The sequence below is a fragment of the Malus sylvestris genome, chromosome 8 (assembly GCF_916048215.2).
Source record: "Malus sylvestris chromosome 8, drMalSylv7.2, whole genome shotgun sequence".
In the NCBI taxonomy this organism is placed as follows: Eukaryota; Viridiplantae; Streptophyta; class Magnoliopsida; order Rosales; family Rosaceae; genus Malus; species Malus sylvestris.
Genome location: NC_062267.1, coordinates 11,485,563 through 11,506,489, shown reverse-complemented (window position 1 = coordinate 11,506,489; position 20,927 = coordinate 11,485,563). Strand labels below are relative to the sequence as shown.

At 40.8% G+C, this 20,927-nt stretch overlaps 1 protein-coding gene and 1 long non-coding RNA gene across 8 annotated transcripts in view; one reads left to right on the top strand and one right to left on the bottom strand.

Moving 5' to 3' along the window:
* Window positions 1–20,927, bottom strand: part of LOC126632727 (putative disease resistance protein At3g14460) — a 234,279-nt gene that overhangs the window by 174,267 nt on the left and 39,085 nt on the right. The gene's annotated exons all lie outside the window — the stretch shown is intronic.
* On the top strand, window positions 12,968–19,451 carry LOC126632745 (uncharacterized). Its single transcript, XR_007626815.1, has 3 exons — window positions 12,968–13,138; window positions 18,516–18,582; window positions 19,396–19,451. It is a non-coding gene; the product is annotated as an uncharacterized LOC126632745 (long non-coding RNA).

Here is a 20,927-nt window from a genome sequence, read left to right as displayed (position 1 = left end):
AGTATTCAAGGATGGTAATTAAAAAAACTTAATATCCAAAAAAAAAAACAATCACCAACAAATAATCCAAACATAAAGGAAAATTATTCAAACTTAAACCAAAAACAAGGAGCGTTCGGCCACTAGGTGAAATTCGGCCTTCCAAGGTTCTAAACTCAACTAAAAATAGTTTATGTATAAGATTCTAATCTTCCATAGGGGTAATAGCCTCTTGAAAATCAGAAACCTCCATTTTGGTACTTTCTAGTTCATCCACTTACATAAAGTTTGATTCAAACTTCTTACGATGAGAATGATATTTAGCTACAAACCGTCGAGGGAGCACGACAAACACGGGACCAATGGTCATTTGAACCACAACGTTAGCACATGTCCGCATCCATAATGTCAGGTGCTTTGCCCTGATTCATGAAGTTCAGGGCCTTGGGAGTGAGGTTAGAATGCTTATGGGCTCGATTTCCTCCCTTATATAGGCTTTGGCTCTGTTGACCTTGAAATGATGGCTTATGGCCGCCCTTACCACCCCTATGTTGGCGTTTTGGGAAATTGTTTGTGCTATAATGTGTTTCAAGAATAGCAGTTGCCCTAGTAGGTCGAGCTTGATGATTCTTCATCAACAACTGATTCTTCTTTTTAGCGAGAAGTAAAACAGAGATCAAATATGTCTTCTCCAGGAGAACCTCTTCAGTCTAGTTCTCGTTATAGAACTTGAGAAGTGATCGGATTTGACAAACTTCATAATTATATTCATTCATAGATTTAAAGTCTTGGAAATGTAGATGCTACCAGTCATGTCTTGCTTTAGCTAAGAAGATGTCCTTTTGGTGATCAAAGCGATCAGCCAAAGAGACCCAAAATGCTCGTGGATCTTCCTCAGCAAGCTACTCAGTTTGTAGTGCATCATGAATGTGTCTTCGGATGAAGATCATGGCAGTGGCTTTCTCAGCTTTGCCAACCGGGTTGTCTGTCTCATCTTCAATGGCGGGACGCAAATTCTTTGCGATGAGGTGGAGCTTCACATCTTGGACCCACTTGAGGTAGTTTCTTATGGAGATTTGTAAAGCGGTGAAGTCAAGTTTGTTCAAATTTGACATGTCCCTATCACAAAATAAATGGACAAGAATGTTGTTAGTGTAATGGAGAAAATCAATAGACAATGGTTTAAAGTTACATGAAAAAAACTTCAGGTTTTCATGGGTGATGTTTTAAGGAAAACTTCAGGTTTTCAAATAAGGCATGTTTCTAGAAATTTCGGGTTTCGAAAGAATTATGAGCTTCAAGTTCATATGTTCCTACAGATAAACACAAACATATATATATATATATATATATATATAATATGCAACAAGAAATATGCAAATAGATCTTCGGGTCTAGAATTATAACTAAATTATTTAGATTTTGGGCCAAAATTAAAGCGTGGGTGAAAAATTATAAAACCCAAAAGTGCCTAAAAAAATAGGTAATTAAAACTTGGGGCCCAAAACAGTGGACCAAAGCCCACGGGTGGGCTAAGTAATTACGGTCGTGCGGCCCAGGCCCAAAATATAGGCTAGAAAAAAAAGTACGGGCTGATCAGGCTAAGGGGCTGCAAGCCCAGCGGCAGCAAACGGGCTGGAAAAAAAAGGGACCCAAAACAAAGGCCCATATGGACGCTGATCAGGTGCGGTGCAATGCACCGATACTTAGCCTTTTGGCTAAGATCAGGTATAGATGGTGGGAACGAATTTCGTGACTTCCGTCTAAGTTTCATCTTCCTCAAAGATTTATTTACATCGCATCATAACCAAGTAACGCTTTGCCATGTGAAAGAAGACTTACGCATGATATTAGAAAAGTTTTATTTGGATCCATATAACTTCACTCTACACCTTACTCTCTTCACCCACATTATTTTTAATTCAACTAGCAATAACTCTTTAAACCCAAACTTACTACCTAAACTACCATCACAAACTCAATTCAATATATAAATTTGTCTTTACAACCATTTAAAAAATGAAAATCAAACTCCAAGCATACATTCTCCCCTTTGTCGTTCGAATTTATTTGGTAGTTGATGACCAAACAGTTTCGCAAGCATTACAAAACAAAAACGCACAACTACAACCATGGATTGGAGCCTGTAGAGTCCATGGAAAGTCGCATGGCTAAACCTTAGTTTCAACATAAATTCCACCAATCAAAGATCCTTTTCCTTTACAACTCCCCCTCTTCCTCACATTAAAAGCTAGGGCATAAATCCTTCATTTTCTTTCTTTCTTTTATTTCGCACACACAGACTTGGACTAACAATGTCCTTTTTTTTATAGGCAGTACACACCTAAACCTTAAAAACCTTGAAATTTTAAAAAATAAAATAAAATTGTATAAATCAATTCATACCTTAGTTGGAGGATCCAAAACTTTAAAATCATTATCCATTGGTCAAAAGAGCTTGTTTTTCTCTAGGATAATGTCTTAAGGTTTTAGCCAGAATAGAATGTTGGTTAAAAATTGTGTGATTGTAATGGTTTGATTATTGCAGAATTAAGCATGCACAATCCATGGAAAATCTCATGGCTGCAACCTTAATTTCAACATGATTCCACCAATCAAAGGCCATTTTTCCTTTACAACTCCTCATTTTTTCACATTAAAAGCTAGGGTCTAAATCTGTTTTTCTCTCTTGTTTTGCACTGACAGACTTGGGCTAACAAAGTCTTTTTATGCAGACAATATTGTGGAGCCAAAAATAATCATAAGGCAACACGTGGATTTTTGGGTTAAAAGGACAAAATTACCCTCGAGGCACACCAAGATTCCTACGCATGAGCAGTGGGCAATCAACCCTCAACCAAGTCAAAAGTGCCCAAAATAGGTAATAATTCAAAACCTATTTCATCCATCCTCATCAAATCCTCTCCACAAGGTAACTCCCAAATCATTCCTCTTTTATTATATTAATTAGCTAATTCATTAGGAGATTATTCTATTAATTAGCTAATTAATTGATTTATTATTCAATTATTCCTAATTAAACACAAATCAAGAACCTAACCCACAAAATGAACCAAGTGGCCGATCCTTTCTATCCCAAAGGGGCCGGCCACACCCTATAAAAACCTTATCATTCTCTCCAAAACTCAATTCCAATGCTCTTACTAAATTCTCCAAATACTTTTCCCTCAAAATTCTAACTTTGGCATCGGAGGTTCTTCGGCCAATGCCCCCTATTCATCATGGGTGTGTGAGGCTCTTGGTCTTGACCTAAGGTGTTATTTGTTTTGCAGGTGCAATTTTGTCCAAGAACACGGAGGAAGAAATTTGCATCCACAAATTGGTGCTTTCATTGAGAGTTAAGTCCCACACTCGTAGAAGTCTCTCGCACCCAAGGCTTTCTACTTTCTTGTCCATTTGTAGATTTTTCGTACGTTCTTATTATTAGAATTTTTTATTTGCAAAAATTCTTTGATAAAACGTAAAAGAGAAGTACAATGGCTAGAAATTTAGAAAATTCAACAAATGAAAATTTCAACATTCAAGAGAGGGGACCACGGCGATCCACGAGGATAAATGTGACAATAGGTGGAGCGGCACCACCACCACGAGTTTCCACCACGGGAACCACCGCGGTGGCTACCACGGTAGCCACCTACGGCGAGGTCCACGGTGTCACCACCACGGCCCAAGCTGTGCCATCCAAGGCAGCTCACGGCACTCAGGCCACAACCCAAGCCATGTCACTCCACACCCAACGCGAGCCCAACACGTTGCCAAGCCAAGCCCAAGCCTCGCACCTGCGTGCATCATACGCTGAGCAGCTCACTTCCGTGGCCCAACCTACTCCCCCGAGCAGCCCACTCCCGTGGCCCAGCCTACTCTCACTGAGCAGCCCTATCTCGTAGCCCAGCCTGTTCCCGCAGCCCAACCTGCTCTCGCGGTATGATAAGCAGCCCAAATCAGCCCAAGACTATCTCAACCATCTAGACCAACCATCGAACTGGGGCATTTTCACCATGTTTCTCCGCGGATTTGACATTTCCCAATTCAAATCTCGTGCCCGAAGCCTACCACACTTCCACTGCTTAAGGAAGCATATTCTTTCTAAGCTTTTCCAATCCAAATGGTGAATAATACTTGTCTCGACAAGTCATATAGCTGACAAGCGCCCTTACACAACAGATAACCTTGGTGAATCAACTCTTGCAACGCACCGATATCCAATGTGCCCCGGACGAGGTGTCCCGAAGAAGGATAAGGGCAGACGAACCTTTCCACCAGCATCCCGGTAAGCAGCCACTTAACTAGTCTTAGTGCTTGGAGGAACGTGCACTCTCAGTTAGGCCCACGGACAAACATACATTCACGGTTGGGGTCACACTCCGATAATCAACATGAGCAACCTTCCAAGCGAAGTGTTCATTCGTGGTAAAGCCCACAAGGAGCATCATCCACCTCACATCCGAGTAGGCAGCATAGTGGACGGAGAGAAGCAGTCACTCAATCCATCTCAAGTTCAACCAACAGCCTGCGAGCTACCCGCTCGTTTGCTAGGAACATACCACACCCATCGCAGCCACGAGCCGAACACATGGAAAAGCAGCCTAGACTGGTAGGTCATGACCGGGGGTAGCCGAAAACTCAGCCCCCAACAAAAGCAAATTCAGGAAAAAGTAGAAAGACTCATGACTGAGCGATTGCGCGATTTCCCCAATCCAATGAGATGATCAACATAAGCGAGTCATCTTTCAATGACAAGATCGAGCAGACGGGACTACCCCACATAGATTGCCGGATATAAAGACTACTTTTGCTCTAACAAATGCAGCAGCTCAGCCTAATGGCACACCGTGGGCAGATGAGTACCAGAAGGACACAGCCGTGCTTGCCTGCTCCACGGCTCCCGACAGCAATTGATCTATCGTTATGGCTCATAATTGTGCCAATATTGCATCATGGCTTGCGCCAACCAAGCCTCAAAAGGGCACACGATGAAACACCTAATGATGGCACAATAATTATGGGAGCAGCTCATTGCGTTTCACCCTTATGAGGGTTCCACAAGCAATTCGAAGTCTCAAGCAGATAGCCAAACATGACCTCGCAGGTTAAGGATTATTTCGGTTGTCCAGCAGTCCAGCTTTCCTCAGCTGCACTCACGACAACGACTTCTATGCTCTCCAGTATGAGAAGGTAAACTAATTGCCCGACACCCATATGGGTTTGCTCTCCAATGCGAGAGGATAAACTAATTGCTCTCTAGTGCGAGAGGGTAAACCAATTTCCCGACACCCATATAGGTCTACTCTCCAGTGCAAGAGGATAAACTAATTGCTCTCCAATGTGAGAGGGTAAACCAATTCCCCGACACCCGCATAGGTTTACTCTCCAGTGTGAGAGGATAAACTAATTATTTTCCAGCGAGAGAGGGTAAACCAATTCCCCGACACCCATATGGGTCTGCTCTCTAGTGTAAAAGGATAAACTAATTGCTCTCCAGTGCGAGATGGTAAACTAATTCCCCGACACCCATATGGGTCTGCTCTCGAGTGTGAAAGGATAAACTAATTGTTCTTCAGTGAGAGATGGTAAACCAATTCCCCGACACCCATATGGGTCTGCTCTCCAGTGCAAGATGACAAACTAATTGCTCTCCAGTGCGATAGGGTAAACCAATTCCCAGACACCCATATGGGTTTGCTCTCCAGTGTAAAAGGATAAACTAATTGCTTTCCAATGCGAAAAGGTAAACTAATTCCCCGACACCCATCTGGGTAAGCTCTCCAATACGAGAAGGCCACATAGCTTAAAAGATCGAATGCTTAAAGATAAACTAGGCAGCAAATGGTCAGGGGGCAGCAACCACTTTTACACTTAATAGTTCGCTCATCCGACACTTCATCTTCAGCAGCTCCGATCTTGGCAGCTTCATCCTTGAATGCTCTATCTATGGTAGTTGAGAAAGCAGTTTCCTCATTTTTGGCAAGCAGCCCAAACCGTTACCCATTCCACACCACTTCCTCGGCCCATGTCGAGCCAATCCTTGGCTTCAATCAAGCCGAGCAGCACAAGCAATAGCCCCTACCACACCACATTCTTGGCCATGCCAAGCCGACTCCTGGCCCCTGCCAGCCGACGTGCCGCACCACCCCTACGGGTACCCCGTGGCAGCATATCCCAAGAAGAAGACAAGGAGAATTAGGTTTTTCTTACATCGGTGCGGCACGAAGAAGACAAATAAATCAACAGAAGACGATTATTTGCACAATCAAGCAAAGAAGAGTGCTAGGGGAGAGGGAACAAATATCCTCTAGATTTCTCTCTTTCATGAAGGGATAAATAATTGCCCTCCAAAGTTGATTTAATCCACTACTTAAGGTATGCTTAAATAGGCTTTGGAGGCGATTTATTTCCCTTTCCTAGAAGAATCTAATTCCAACTCCAAAAGGGAATCTAAATTAAAGTTTGAGATCTCTACACCTGCTGCCCTTTCCTGCGAGCAGCCCAGCAAGTGTGGGGGCATTTGTGGAGCAAAAAATAATCATAAGGCGACACGTGGATTTTTGGGTTAAAAGGACAAAATTACCCTTGAGGCATACTAGTATTTGATAGGAGCATATTTATGCGACTTAGTTGGCTTGTTCTTGTGCATTTATGTCGTGTCTCTTTAGTTATTTTAGTGTTTACAGTCATTTTCGTGTGTTTTCAGATTTTAAGGACAAAGTAGGCAAGAAGATGCATTTTGGAGCATTTTGGAGCAAAATTGAGCTTGGAATGCATGTCACATATTTGGAACCAAGGTTTGGACGAAATTGAAGAATTAAAGAGGCTAAGAATGTGAAGAATTAATGTACAAAGGATCAAGAATTCAGCCACAAAAGAACACCCACTCCTTGCTGTGTAACCACATAGCATTCCCTTTGGATTCCCATGCATGCTTAATCATCATTGTCCCCTAAAATATTTCTGATTTCATGCCTCAATTCACTCAATTATCACACTCAACTGCTGCATACCTCTTGTTCCCTTCACCCATCAGATTTCACACAACTTTCACAACCATTCCATGCACCAATTGATGCTCCATCATCCACATTTGGGATCCAATGATGTGTGCAACACATGTTGCTGCACCTTTGACTAATTTCTGAAACATTTCACCTCCCCTTTTCATTTCCATGCAATTAACACAATCATTCATGCTCCCTAGCTGAAATACCACTCCATTTTACCCTCCATACTTTGCATCATTGCTCCATTTTCATCCTTGGACCATTGCACACCACAAATTCACCCTCCTTGCTGTGCATTTTCCCCACTGCCCAATCTGATTCTCTAGGGTTTTTGGGGCCTATATATACATGTTTACACCCCTTGGCAAAGGGTTCACACTCTCATATTCACCATTCATCACAGAAATTTGTCCATACTTACTCTAGGCAGCAAAACACCCCAAAAACACCATTCTAGTGCCCAGAAAATATCACAGCCACTCCATCTTCTTCCACCCTCTTTGCCGAAGTTCTCCACCACCCTTCCACCACCAAACACTCTTCCACACTCACCATAAACCTTTCCATACCATTCCCCATCCATTCTACACCATAGAACTACCCAAAACCTGTCCACAAACCAATCTGCCACAAGCAAGGGAAATGAGGAATCTTGGATGCACTTGCTGCCAAGTTGGAGCATTCTAGGTGTTTTCTTTCTTTGGATTTTAATATCTAATTCATGTAATCTTTGTTTTGCTTTAAGTATGATTGGCTAATTTCGTTTTGGCTAAGGGTGGATTCAAAACCATGATTATATATGTGAAATAAGTTGATTACTTTCAGTTATCGTTGTATAAGTCGTGAATACAATTTGCTTAACCGTTTGATTTAGAACTTATTCTTGTATGTTGGTTGAGAGTGCACGCTTAATTTGCATGCTTGAATTTGATGCTAGGATATAAGTTTGTTTCACCTAATCGTTATGAATTTATATTCGTAAGTAGTGAAGGTCGCTAGTCACGATCGTGTTAAGTAGATTCCTGGCAAGAGTATCATGTTTTTCATAGTTACGAATGCCTTGTCGATGCTTATGATTTCCAAAGAACGTAATGATTCTAACTTGTGTCTTTATCATGCTGTTCATATAAAGAACTTGTTGGGAATAATTTGTTTGCGATGCATATTCATCCAATTCAATGATTCTAGGGAAATCTGAAGGTTAATTTAAGCGGACCTAATTAACTTGGAGTGTCGAGATTCATAACTTATTAAATTGATAACTGAAAATTGATTTAGGTTGCATATATTTCATGTGTGGAGAAGAACCCCTTAGCCATTCCATCATCCATTGATTATTCATAACTTTGTGTTACAATCTGTTTTCCTTACAATCTGTCCATTTAGTTCATTTTCGTCCAAATCAATTCCCCATTTATTTTGAAGTCCTAGATTAGTTAGAAAGTGTGTTGGTTTATGTTTTTAAGTGTTTTGGTACAAGTTAAAACCCAAATTCGTCCAAATTGGTGCTTTGTGTTCAAAACTGCCCATAAAGTGTTTTTAAGGCAGTTTTGAGTCTTTTAGTTGCTGTTTTGAGTTATTGGTTTATTTTAGTATTTTAAACGTGAGTTTTGCATTCTTTGAGTCTAATCTAGTGTTTTAAACTTTGTTTTTACATTTCTAAGTCAGTTTTCAAGTGTTTAGCAATCCCTCATAATCCCCGGTTTAGAACGATCCCTACTTACATACTTTGCTACAATTGATAAAAAGAGGGTTTAATTTTGTGTGTTAACTTATTTCTCACATCAGTATTCCTACGCGCGAGCAACGGGCAATCAACCCTCAACCAAGTCAAAAGTGCCCAAAATAGGTAATAATTCAAAACCTATTTCATCCATCCTCATCAAATCCATTCCACAAAGTAACTCCCAAATCATTCCCCTTTTATTATATTAATTAGCTAATTAATTAGGAAATTATTCTATTAATTAGTTAATTAATTGATTTATTATTCAATTATTCCTAATTAAACACAAATCAAGAACCTAGCCCACAAAATAAACCAAGTGGCCGATCCTTTCTATCCCAAAGGGGCTGACCACAACCTTATAAAAATCTCATCATTCTCTCCAAAACTCAATTCCAATGCTCTTGCTAAATTCTCTAAATTCTCCAAACATTTTTCCCTCAAAATTCTAACTTTGGCATCGGAGGTTCTTTGGCCAAAGCCCCCTATTCATCATGGGCGCGTGAGGCTCTTGGCCTTGACCAAAGGTGTTATTTGTTTTGTAGGTGAAATTTTGTCCAAGAATAAGAAGGAAGAAATTTTCATCCACAAATACACTCCAAAACCTTAAAAAAAATTAATTTATTTTTGCATAAATCGATTCATACCTTACGTGGAAGGTCCAAAATTTTAAAATCACCATCTATCGGTCGTAAAACTTGTTTTTCTCTATGAGATCGTCTTAGGGCTTTTGTCACAGCCCGTCCCGGGATTTATATATCGAGAACGTGAAATGACGATTTTACCCTTGACGGGTACTAAGGTACGTATGCTTGTGACATTATTAGTTCCTAAGTTTATGGAAATTGATTAAGTTGGATAGAATTTTTAAAGTTTGGAATATTTGTTTGATTGGGGTGTAATGGATGGTAGGGATTGCTTGGGACATCACAAACTTACCCTCTCTCTCTCTCTCCTCATCCCGTAGCCTCTCTCTCTCTCCTTCCTCTCGACCCTCTCTCATTCTCTCTCACCCAAAATGTACGGACGACACCCAAAACCACCCCAAACTTTGTGGATCGACGTGGAAATTAGTACCATCGTGTTTGTGAGTGTCCTACGAACTCAAAGACACCATTTTCAGGTAAGATCTCCTTCGTTTTCACGTTTAAAACCCGACGACCGAAAATGGCACTATTCATGAACTTTATGTTGGTTGATTTTTAGGACAATCCAAGCTCACAGTGAGCTTTAGGAGGTCCTAAGGAAGCTCGGGGACGTTCGTTTGGAAGTTTTAGACGTCGGGATCGTCAAGTTCGACTTTGGCCGTTTTTGCTTGAATTTTTCCGATGAGATTTGGTTGTTTTTAGAGCCTTAAACTAGTCTATTGTGATTCTTCATGATTGGGGCTTCAATTTGATATAAAATACGAAGAAAATGGGTGAAAAACGAAGGAGAACGAAGGGTTTGAAAACTCGCCGGCCGTCGGAAAAACCAGTCCGGCGAGCCGAGGTAGGGGGTGATGCGCGTGGGGGGCGCATGTCCCCGTGCCTGTCACGGCTCGTGGGACCTCCAAAATTTTTTCTAAAAATTGTACGACGTCCGTGACGTCGAGTAGGTCGAGGTGGTATATTCATATACCCAAATTGAGCATCGTACGAGAAGTTATTTCGAATTATTGGTGATGTGTTTAAAATTAACGTTTTTATAGTTGTTTCGCATATAGGTGAGATGTATTCCGAGGACGACCACATCCAGGGACGCCACGGGGGTTACGACCCCTCGACTTATCAGTGAGTGGGCAGTTTTGATTTCGTATTACCTATATACAGTTATTTTCCCAGAAAATACGTTTTTATGAAAGTTATGAATTTAATTGCCATGCATGAAATTATTGAAATATTTAATGTGATAATTGATATATATGTACGTGAAATAACGCGGTGGACGCTCAGGTGAGTTTATTTATTTCCAGCTGAGTTATTTATTATGAATTGCATTGAAAGCTCATAACCTGCACCTAGGTGATAGTGCTTATATTGTTATTCACCATACCGCACGCTCGTCTTGGATCCAAGTAGGTGGATGTCGTACAGACCATGTGAGGGTTCCGACATGCTAGTTGTACAGATCACTAGATGTGATTCCAACTAGTGGGTGACCTTAGTTATGCGCGCCGATGATTGATGAGAGAAGCACTAGAGCGTATTTATACACCTGTCATCGTACAGACTACTATATGTAGTTCCGAGTGACGTGCAAAGTTGAACCGTACAGGTCACCGAGGTGACTCCGGTTGGATTGGATGTTGAGCTTTAGAATCAGCCGTACATGACCATTGTAGGGTCTCCGGTTGATTTATTACTTCACCTGACTATTATTGATGCATTCTGATTATATTTTGGGCATGGCATATCATTTCTGAGATATTATGATGATGGATATGTGCTGAGTTATGATGTGGCGTATATATATATGTATATATGCTATTTTCTGGGAAAGTATACAGGTTTTTACGGCGAAGGGATAGAATTGTTTTTAATGAACTGTTTTGGGAAAACTATTTTGTTTTACGAACCCACTCATTTTGTTTTGCGCCCCTCCAGGTTCTAGTTTAGCGGTTGGTGGTTCTCGAGGTCTTATTCCAGCGTTCTGACAGACTTTCGACATGTAGGACTCACCTGAGGGTGATGTATTTTTATTTTAGTCCTACTTGACCGCAATTAACCTATGCTCTGAACTTGTGTGTTTACTTTATAACTCGTCCGGTTACGTTCGTAGGTTGATATGCTAGAGTTTGGTTTGAATTCCTGCTTATGTATGTTGTTGTTTCGCTTCTGTGTCGCACTTATGGTTACGTCACGCTCACGTGACGGCCAGCACACCTGGATCCTCTAGATCAGGGTGTGTCAGTTTGGTATCAGAGCTTAGGTTGCAGTCCTGTATAATTGTTAATGCTTTAATGATCTTTTAATGTTTTCTGTCAAAATCATGCCGCCTCGTAGAGAGCGTAGGGAGTTCCGTCGTACTCTTGAACCTAGTTTTCCGGATATTACTCAATTGGGGGAAGCAATGGCTCAGGCTTTCCAGAATGTGATTCGTCCTCCTCCCCCACCTCAGAGGACACCTTTGGAGACCATGTACAATTTGAAGTTAGATCATTTTATGGGTGATGAAGGTCACGAGGGGGCAGAGAAATGGCTAGATCACATTGAAAAGACATTTCAGGTAATGAAAAGTCAGGGGAATTTTCCGGCTGATAGGTGGGTGGAGACCACTACCTGGTTTTTAGGTCGAGAGCCGGCTAGTTGGTGGAGGAATCAGACTCAGTTTATGACCCCAGCTATGGCATCTGATTGGGCTGTGTTTAAAGATAATTTCAAGAAAAGATTTGTCCCTTCAGAGTATATTGATCGTAAGAAACAGGAATTTACTCGGTTGAAACAGAAGAATATGTCAGCTCATGAGTACTACAGAAAGTTTACTGATTTATCTCGCTATGACCCTGATACAGCTGGTAATCAGGGAGAGATGCTTCGACGTTTCAAGTTGGGATCTAAGAAGAAGTGGCGTACCTTTGCCAGTGCACTTCCCTGCGCCGACTACCATGAGTTTTTCGAGATTTTGGTCAGGATGGAGGACTCTGATAAACTTTCTAGTGAGAGTGATGATGACGAGGATAAGAATGACGGTCAGAAAAATGATGATAAAGGTAAAGGTATTACTATTCCGGGACCTCGCAAGACTCAGAATTTTAAGAAGAGTGGAGCAAGTTCGAGTTCTTCTAGTGGTGGATTCAGTGTTACTGGCCCTAGAATAGGTGGTGGTAGATTTTCTGGTGGGCCTAGATTTTAGAGGCAGAGGGATTCTGGTGGTTCTGGCGCTCCGTGGTGCCGCCGTTGTAACTTCCGTCACCATGGTGAGTGTAGGAGAGGTAGTGGTGCTTGCTTTACGTGTGGGCAAATGGGACATCGGGCTTCTCAGTGTCCCCAGGGTCAGCAAAGACCTCAGCAGACTAATATGCCACATCCAGCACCGATTCAGCAGAGTTTTTGACCAGGTGGTTATGGCCAGTCGAGTCGTGGTAGTGCCTACCACTACCAGGGGGATGCTGCTCCATATGCTCCCGGACCTTATCAGTATCCCCAGGAGCCTTATCCTCAGCCAGGGTATTCTCAGGATTTTGGAGGTTATTCTTCTTATTCATCTATGCCAGCTAGTGGATCGCAGTGGCATCAGGGAGGCCAGCCCCGTCAAGGGGAAGTTGCTACTGGTGGTGTAGGATCATCCAGGCAGCCTAGTCAGCTAGGCCAGGGGCGTAATCCTCAGGGACGAGGTAATCAGGGCAGTAGAGGCCGAGGTGGACGACAGCAAGCTCAGGGGCGAGTTAATCATATTTCACTGCAGAAGGCTTAGAACCATCCAGACTTGATAATGGGTACGTTAAATGTTCTTGGTCATTTTGCTAAGGTTTTGATTGATTGTGGTGCTACGCACTCTGTGATTTCTCATATGTTTGCTCAAATGACCCAACCTCACCCTTCACCTCTGGGATTTGATTTAGAGTTTGTCATGCCTAGAGGAGATAAATGTTATGTTGATAATGTGTATCTTGGGTGTCCAGTGATGATTAGGGGTGGGTTCGGTACGGTTACTGTACCAAAACCCTCGTACCAATTACCGTACCAAACTTTCGGTTTGGTAAAATCTATTACCATTACCATACCAAACTTTCGGTATACCGAAGTTCGGTATTGCCAAATGTTCAGTTGACATTGTATGGCAATGGTAATTGCCACTTTATTTTGGGACAAAATTTGTTTTTGCTTTTTTAACCCAATTCAAGGGCAAAACTTTTTTATTGTACCTTTATCTCATACATTGTAGCCTAAATTCATCTATTATTCATCATTTACAATTCACACACACAATAATTCAAATGATGCATCAAGATTCATGATGAAAATTAAGCTTACAATCCAAATAGAAGTTACGAACCAAAACAAATAGAAGTTTCCCCCATGCTAAAGATCTTCTCTATCCTCCATTGGTTCAAACACACCTCTAGAACGTTCCCAATGTCTTCTCCCTTATGACCCGTGATCTTTATGAAGTTTATGATCCGTTTGTGCAACTTTCATTCACTATCCATGAAGTGAGCGGTGACTACCATGTAGTTAATGTTTTGTACCGATGTCCAAGTATCGGTTGTGATACTTACCTTTTGATTATGCATTGCTTCAAATAACTTAGACTTCTCCAACACATATAAATCCCACACATTGGCCGCAATCTTCTTCCTATTTGGAATCTTGAACCGAGGTTGAGCCTCTTTCATCATATCAAATTATTAGAATATTATAAATATGTGTTATATAATTATATATTGTTATATAATTATATATTATATAATTTATAAATTATATATTATATTATATGTTCGGTACGGTAAGGTAATATCGTGGTAATGATATCTATTACCAATACCGTACCAAGAAATTTCGGTACGGTACAATACCGTACCATTACCGATTGGCACAAAAAATTTGGCACAAAATCGGTATGGCACGGTTGGTAATTCGGTTGGCACGGCAATTTGGCAAAAAAATCCACCCCTAGTGATGATAGAGGGCGTGGTTATGTCAGCTGATCTTATTCCGTTAGATATTGTGGATTTTGATGTGATTTTAGGGGCTGATTGGTTGCATTATAATCGTGCCCATATTGATTGTTATGGTAAATCAGTTACTTTTTATCGCACTGGACTACCCAAGGTGACTTTTGTGAGCGAGAGAAGTGGGGTGAGACATGGTGTTATTTCTGCCATATGGGCGAGGAAATTATTATCGAAGGGTTTTCAGGGATATTTAGCACATGTGGTGCTAAATGATGTTGTTCCTACTAGTATAGAAGAAGTTGGTGTGGTCAGACATTATCCGGATGTATTCCCTGATGATTTGCCGGGGTTGCCGCCAGACAGAGAGGTGGAATTCGCTATTGATTTGCTTCCAGGTACTGACCCTATATCTTTGACTCCTTATAGAATGGCTCCTGCTGAGTTGAGAGAATTGAAAATCCAGTTGCAAGAATTACTTGATAAAGGTTTCATTCAACCTAGTTCGTCACCTTGGGGTGCCCCAGTATTATTTGTGAGGAAGAAAGATGGAACTCTGCGATTGTGTATTGATTATAGGCAATTGAACCGAGTAACGATTAAAAACTGTTATCCATTGCCTCGCATTGATGATTTGTGTGATCAGCTGAAAGATGTGTGTGTATTTTCTAAGATTGATTTGAGATCCGGGTATTATCAATTGAAGATTAAAGAAGATGATGTAACCAAGACGGCTTTCCGAACTCGATACGGACATTATGAATTTTTGGTTATGCCGTTTGGGTTGACTAATGCACCTGCAGCTTTTATGAGGTTGATGAATGAGGTATTCCAGCAATATCTTGATAAATTTGTTATTGTTTTTATTGATGATATTCTGGTATACTCTAAATCTCAAGCAGATCATATCCGACACCTTAACTTGGTGTTAAGGAAATTGAGGGAGCATTAGTTGTATGCTAAGTTCATTAAATGTCAGTTTTGGTTGACTGAAGTGGCATTTTTAGGGCATGTTATATCGGCTCAAGGAATTCAAGTTGATCCTCAAAAGATAGCAGCGGTGGAGAATTGGGAGCAACCTCGAACCGTCACTGAGGTACGTAGTTTTCTTGGTTTAGCAGGTTATTATCGACGGTTCGTTCAGGATTTTTCTATGATTGCTTTGCCGTTAACGAAGTTGACCAGGAAGGATGTTAAATTTGAGTGGGATGAAAATTGTGAGCGGAGTTTCCAGCAATTGAAATATTGCCTCACTCATGCTCCAGTGTTGGTACTTCCTGATGACAGCGGAAATTTTGAAATTTACAGTGATGCTTTCTTAAATGGTTTGGGATGTGTTTTGATGCAGCATAATAAGGTGATTGCCTATGCTTCTCAGCAGTTGAAAAATCATGAAAGGAACTATCCTACTCACGATCTTGAATTGGCAGCAATTGTTTTTGCCTTGAAGATTTGGAGGCATTATTTGTATGGTGAGAAGTGTAAGATCTTCACTGATCACAAGAGTCTTCAGTATTTATTTACTCAGCATGATCTTAATCTTCGTCAGCGAAGGTGGATGGAATTGCTAAGTGATTATGATTGTACTATTGAGTATCATCTAGGTCGTGCTAAAGTGGTAGCGGATGCACTGAGTAGGAAACCCCAAGGTAGGCTTAATGCCTTATATGCTAGTCGTGTTCCTCTTCTTGCTGAACTGAGGGCAACTGGAGTAAGATTGGAGTGGGAAAATCAGAGTGGAGCTTTTCTTGCTAGTTTTCAAGTCAGACCAGTTTTGGTGGATCGTATACTCGAAGCTCAGATGGTGGATGAGGAAATTCAGGAGTTGGTTCAATTAAGAAGTGAAGGGAAAAAGAAAGACCTTAGAATTCGGGAATCAGATGGTATGCTCATGCAAGAAAACATAATGTATGTTCCGAATAATGAGGAATTAAAGAAGGAAATTTTGGATGAAGCGCATTGTTCAGCTTATGCGATGCACCCGGGAGGAACTAAAATGTATCATACCATTCGACCATTTTATTATTGACCGGGTATGAAAAGAGAAATTGCAGATTATGTGAGTAGATGTATTATTTGCCAGCAAGTGAAGGCAGAAAGAAAGAAGCCATTTGGGCGAATGCAGCCACTTCCCGTTCCCCAGTGGAAATGGGAAAATATAACCATGGATTTCGTGTATAAACTTCCTCGTACACGAAATGGATTTGATGGTATTTGGGTGATTGTGGATCGACTTACCAAATCAGCGCATTTCATTCCAGTTAGGGAGAAGTACCCTCTGAATAAATTGGCTAAGTTGTTCATTACAAAGATTGTAAAGTATCATGGAGTTCCAGTAAATATTATTTCTGATCGAGACCCAAGATTTACTTCTAAATTCTGGGTGGCTTTTCAGGAAGCTCTTGGTACACAATTACTGTATAGCACAGCTTATCATCCTCAAACTGATGGGCAATCAGAGAGGACCATTCAGACGTTGGAGGATATGTTGAGATCTTCAGTATTACAATTTGGTGATTCCTGGCATGATCGTCTGGACTTGATGGAGTTTGCTTACAATAACAGTTTTCACTCGAGCATTGGTATGTCACCATTTGAGGCACTTTATGGTAGGGCGTGTCGAACGCCATTATGTTGGTCTGAGGTTGGTGAAAGGGTGTTAGAAGGCCCAGAGATTGTAGATGAGACAACTCAAAATGTTTAAGTAATTAAAGCAAACCTGAAGGCAGCCCAGGATCGACAGAAGAGTTTAGCGGATCGGCATACTATTGATCGAGTGTATGATGTGGGTGATTGGGTGTTTTTGAAATTGTCACCTTGGAAAGGTGTGGTACGATTTGGAAAAAGAGGAAAGCTAAGTCCGAGATACATTGGACCTTATGTAATCACTGAAAGAATTGGTGAAGTTGCCTACCGGTTAGAGTTGCCTCCGGAGCTATCTAAGGTCCATAATGTGTTCCATGTCTCTATGCTTCGGCATTATATTTCTGATCCTTCTCATGTGATCCCTCCTCAACCGTTAGAGATTAATCCGGATTTGACTTATGATGAGGAACCAGTCACTATATTGTGGAGGAACCATTATGTGGAGAAAGCTACCTGGGAGACAGAAGATCGAATGAGAGAGATGTACCCAAGGTTATTCTATGGGTATTAAGTGCGTTAATTGGTTATGGGAATTTCGGGGACGAAATTCTATAAGGAGGGGAGATTGTCACAGCCCGTCCCGGGATTTATATATCGAGAACGTGAAATGACGATTTTACCCTTGATGGGTACTAAGGTACGTATGCTTGTGACATTATTAGTTCCTAAGTTTGTGGAAATTGATTAAGTTGGATAGAATTTTTAAAGTTTGGAATATTTGTTTGATTGGGATGTAATGGATGGTAGGGATTGCTTGGGACATCACAAACTTACCCTCTCTCTCTCTCCTCATCCTGTAGCCTCTCTCTTTCTCCTTCCTCTCGACCCTCTCTCACTCTCTCTCACCCAAAATGTACGGACGACACCCAAAACCACCCCAAACTTCGTGGATCGACGTGGAAATTAGTACCATCGTGTTCGTGAGTGTCCTACGAACTCAAAGACACCATTTTCAGGTAAGATCTCCTTCGTTTTCACGTTTAAAACCCGACGACCGAAAATGGCACTATTCATGAACTTTATGTTGGTTGATTTTTAAGACAATCCAAGCTCACAGTGAGCTTTAGGAGGTCCTAAGGAAGCTCGGGGACGTTCGTTTGGAAGTTTTGGACGTCGGGATCGTCGAGTTCGACTTTGGCCGGTTTTGCTTGAATTTTTCCGGTGAGATTTGGTTGTTTTTAGAGCCTTAAACTAGTCTATTGTGATTCTTCATGATTGGGGCTTCAATTTGATATAAAATACGAAGAAAATTGGTGAAAAACGAAGGAGAACGAAGGGTTTGAAAACTCGCCGGAAACCGGCTGCCGGAAAAACCAATCCGGCGAGCCGAGGTAGAGGGTGATGCACGTGGGGGGCGCATGTCCCCGTGCCTGTCACGGCGCGTGGGGGCGCATGGGACCTCCAAAAATTTTTCTAAAAATTGTATGACGTCCGTGACGTCGAGTAGGTCGAGGTGGTATATTCATATACCCAAATTGAGCATCGTACGAGAAGTTATTTCGAATTATTGGTGATGTGTTTAAAATTAACGTTTTTATAGTTGTTTCGCATATAGGTGAGACGTATTCCGAGGACGACCGCATCCAGGGACGCCACGGGGGTTACGACCCCTCGACTTATCAGTGAGTGGGCAGTTTTGATTTCGTATTACCTATATACAGTTATTTTCCCAGAAAATACGTTTTTATGAAAGTTATGAATTTAATTGCCATGCATGAAATTATTGAAATATTTAATGTGATAATTGATATATATGTACGTGAAATAACGCGGTGGACGCTCAGGTGAGTTTATTTATTTCCAGCTGAGTTATTTATTATGAATTGCATTGAAAGCTCATAACCTGCACCTAGGTGATAGTGCTTATATTGTTATTCACCACACCGCACGCTCGTCTTGGATCCAAGTAGGTGGATGTCGTACAGACCATGTGAGGGTTCCGACATGCTAGTTGTACAGATCACTAGATGTGATTCCAACTAGTGGGTGACCTTAGTTATGCGCGCCGATGATTGATGAGAGAAGCACTAGAGCGTATTTATACACCTGTCATCGTACATACTACTATATGTAGTTCCGAGTGACGTGCAGAGTTGAACCGTACAGGTCACCGAGGTGACTCCGGTTGGATTGGATGTTGAGCTTTAGAATCAGCCGTACAGGACCATTGTCGGGTCTCCGGTTGATTTATTACTTCACCTGACTATTATTGATGCATTCTGATTATATTTTGGGCATGGCATATCATTTCTGAGATATTATGATGATGGATATGTGCTGAGTTATGATGTGGCGTATATATATATGTATATATGCTATTTTCTGGGAAAGTATACAGGTTTTTACGGCGAGGGGATAGAATTATTTTTAATGAACTGTTTTGGGAAAACTATTTTGTTTTACTGACCCACTCATTTTGTTTTGCGCCCCTCCAGGTTCTAGTTTAGCGGTTGGTGGCTCTCGAGGTCTTATTCCAGCGTTCTGACAGACTTTCGACATGTAGGACTCACCTGAGGGTAATGTATTTTTATTTTAGTCCTACTTGACTGTAGTTAACCTATGCTCTGAACTTGTGTGTTTACTTTATAACTCGTCCGGTTACGTTCGTAGGTTGATATGCTAGAGTTTGGTTTGAATTCCTGCTTATGTATGCTGTTGTTTCGCTTCCGTGTCGCACTTATGGTTACGTCACGCTCACGTGACGGCTAGCACACCTGGATCCTCTGGATCGAGGTGTGTCAGCTTTAGCCATAATAGAACATTAGTTAAAGATTGTGTGATGCTAAGGGTTTGTTTAATGGATTTTGTATTTATTGATAAATTTTTATTTTATTATGAGTTTATCTTGTACTGATGGTAATTATGCAATAAGGTAAAAAAATAATTTACATTTAAGATTTAAGTTGAGTGTAAAGTAATATTATATGAGTTCAAATAAAATTTCTCATAATATTATATTAAAATTATGTTCACACCCCATAATTTGTTAAATCACCCCACCATCAAAAATTTCCCCAACAATTTCAACTTTACCCTTCTTTCTCAAGGATGTACCACTCCTTGCAAAAACAAAATATCCCACATCGATCCAGCCTACCTCCTCACTGTCGTCGGTGACTCTGTTGTGTTCTCTAGGATCAACCACACCCTTGAAATCGAGCCACGAGGGAGGGAAAATGTGATCCATGAGAATTTTTTGTTGTGACGGGAACATTGATGGTACACGGCATGTTTTTATGTAAGTGGTGGAAATTTTTAATTTTTAAATTATTAATTTTTAAATTATTAATTTTTTAACACATATATCCCACCATTTATATAGGGACATCTGGTGTTCCGTCTCGTGTGACGGTTACACTGAAAAATCTGTTGTGATCCATGACTGTAGTGTGGTTTGGTCTTTATGATTTAGCTAAGCAATTAAGTCTTTGAGGGAAACATAATTCAACCGTTAGGCTTCTTTTTGGGGCTCTATAGGATTCTCTCCCCTCTTTTTTTTCTCCCCTTCCCTCCCCTCTTATTTAAACGGTCACGGTTAAGCCTTGACATCTTATATTAATTTTTTATAAAAAGAGAAAGATAAAATAGAGAATGTGAGAGAATGGAATGGAATGAGATGGAAAGAGGATGGGGGAGAATCCGAATCCCTAGTTCATATATTATTATTGTTTTTCAAAAGAGTGGCACTATCGACACATATTATTTTATTTTTCATACACCTCTTTGTTAATTTATGTAATTTTATTATATTTAATTCATTTGATTCAATAATAAAAATTAAGAGTAGTTTGTGAAAAGTAAAAAGATGTGAGGGATAGCAAAACCCTTAAGAAAGAAGTCTGCAAATCAGAAAAGAAATAAAAAGGAAGAAATAGTTTGGATTGTGGGGATGAGCTAGTTTTGCTTTGCTACTAGAGTACTAGTTCTGAGATATCCCTCAACTTTTTTCACATGGGATGTTTCAGTG